The sequence below is a fragment of the Silene latifolia genome, chromosome 10 (genome assembly GCF_048544455.1).
Source record: "Silene latifolia isolate original U9 population chromosome 10, ASM4854445v1, whole genome shotgun sequence".
NCBI classification, from domain to species: domain Eukaryota; kingdom Viridiplantae; phylum Streptophyta; class Magnoliopsida; order Caryophyllales; family Caryophyllaceae; genus Silene; species Silene latifolia.
Window position 1 is genome coordinate 55,346,381 of NC_133535.1, and position 2,552 is coordinate 55,348,932.

A 2,552-nucleotide genomic window follows, 5' to 3' on the forward strand; every position below is an offset into this window, starting at 1 on the left:
TCCTTGTCATGGCTGGCGAGCCTTTGTCCGCAAACATCCAAGGACAGATCCCGAAGATGCCTCGGGTACATTTCCTTGTCATGGCTGGCCAACCTTTGTCCGCAAACATCCAAGGACAGATCCCGAAGATGCCTCGGGTACATTTCCTTGTCACGGCTGGCGAGCCTTTGTCCTTGTCCGCAAACATCCAAGGACAGATCCTGAAGATGTCTCGGGTACATTTCCTTGTCATCGCTGGCGAGCCTTTGTCCGCAAACATCCAAGGACAGATCCCGAAGATGCCTCGGGTACATTTCCTTATCATGGCTGGCGAGCCGTTGTCCGCAACCATCGAGGACAGATCCCGAGGATGCCTCGGGTACATTTCCATATCACGGCTGATACGTGCATATTCTATACACTTTATCTGCGGTTTTGGCACGTATTTCCATGCATAATTGATAGCTTAAGGCTACTATTTCTCCCGAAACAGTTTACTTTGCATTTTCTATGATTTATTGTAGGAATGCGTGGAAGTAGCCTAAATCAAGCCAAATTCGTCCTCCGGAAGCAAGTTCAAGGAAGCCAAGAAGAAGGAGAGTCGCATTTACTCACCTTGGGATGCGTGCAAGGAGTGAAGAGTTGATTGGAAGCAACAAGGAGCCACTGCTCAGCATTTTCAGTCGATCGACAATGCTTTTCAGTCGATCGACCACTGGAGCTCGATCGGTTATCGTTCCGCAGTTCGTCGATCGATCGTGCCGTCTTGACGATCGATCGACCGATTTCGAGCTGATAATTATTTCTCCGTGTTAGACTTTTAAAAGCCTAACTTGTAATTAACTTTGGGTATCTTTTTATCAGTAGAACGCAGCAACTTTTAGGTTATGCTTTTCATTCTGGAAAAAACTGAGTTTTGAGATCTAGTTTGAGACGGAAACCTTTGATTCGAATGCTTTGTTCTTGATATTCAATTAGTAAGCTTTTTATGCAATTATTCCTCTTTCTTATTTTTCCTTGTTATTTTGATTCTTGTTTCATCAATTAATTTCAGCAATTGAATTTCTCTCCTTTGTTCTAGTTAGATTCCATCATGTTAAATTTGTTCTTTATTATTAATTTCGCAATTAGTGTAGTTATGATTATGCGTAGGTAATTCCTTTGATTGGGAATAAGGTGAGCCATGGTATTAAATTAGGATTGTCGTGTAGCATGAGTTCTTCCGTATTGGTCTCGCTATCTTTTGATAGATTTCTTTGCTAGATTGAAAGATTGGTAATTTGATTTATCGTTAGATTTAGAATTTCTCTTGAGTGAAAGCTTTGATAAATTCTAGGGAATTTTTAGACCGTGAGGTTATTTGAGCTTTGATCGAAAGACTAGCTTATCTTCCCTGAGACCGTATTATGAGACCTCTGCTGCTTAGCTGACCTGTTATTTGCCATGGTGAACCGAAGTTCCCAATCCTCTTTTTATCTTGTTAAGAATATTCATTTTAGCAATTAGCCAGTTAATCAACCAAATTCAAAACCCCCCAATTAATTGTCACTTTCATAGACTGAAAAATAGCAAACAAAATCAACCTTGTCTCTCTGTGGTTCGACCCTTACTATCACTAGCTATAGTTTTAGTTTGGAATTATAAATTAAATTTTGGTACTAAACGACGATATAAAATTTTGGCGCCGTTGCCGGGGGGACGGTATAATTCTGTTTGCTTTATTTTAGTTTATTTTTCTTGTCTCAAGGAACTTTTGTTCCTTGAGGCCGTTGCTTACCTTTGCTTTTAGTTTTGCTTTTGCACAGTTAGAAGACAGGTTTTTGAGAGGAAGACTTGAGTACTCTCATTTTGGAAGTTATGGCTACGATATACGATAATTTTCAGCCAAAGGAGCACCACCTTCCAAAGGGGCGCCAGTTACCTACCCCTACTACCGGTAAATTCGAGTTTCGTTCCTCTTATATTGATTTAGTGGAACGGAATCAGTTCGCGGGTCTGCCAGATGAAGACCCCTTGAAACATATGGAAATTTTCACGGACTATTGCTGTTCAATACCTATACCGGAGGGGGTAACTCAAGATGAAGTAAAGGGGTTTATGTTCTTATACTCCTTGAAGGATTCGGCGCGAGATTGGTACCGCTACCTCGATAGGGTAGCAGCTGGAGTCACTGATTGGACATCTTTAGCATTAGCCTTCTACAAGAAGTACTTCCCGCTTTCAAAGACTGATGCCTTGAAGGGTAAAATCACGAGTTTTCAGCAAGGAACCGACGAAGATTTTTGTGAAGCATGGGGACGTTTCAAACGTTTGGTCCGAGCTGTCCCTCATCATGGTTTCCAGCAATGGTATCTTTGCAACCTATTTTACAATGCTTTATATGATGATTACAAGGTCATTTTGGATGCAGCTGCTAATGGTAGGTTCCAAAATAATACCGGTCAAAGTAAAGGTTGGAACACCATTGAGGAGATGGCAGTCCATAAAGCTGAGTTTGGAAGTTTACGTGGAAAGTCACGAAAGCAAAGTGAAGAAATGACTGCCGTTATGACACTTATGACTTCCATTTCTAC

The 2,552-nt window shown here is 41.3% G+C and overlaps 1 non-coding gene across 1 annotated transcript; it reads right to left on the bottom strand.

Moving 5' to 3' along the window:
- Positions 1-2,209: 2,209 nt before the first annotated feature.
- On the bottom strand, positions 2,210-2,318 carry LOC141609760 (small nucleolar RNA R71). The gene has a single exon (XR_012527673.1). It is a non-coding gene; the product is annotated as a small nucleolar RNA R71 (small nucleolar RNA).
- Between the last annotated feature and the right edge of the window lie 234 nt (positions 2,319-2,552).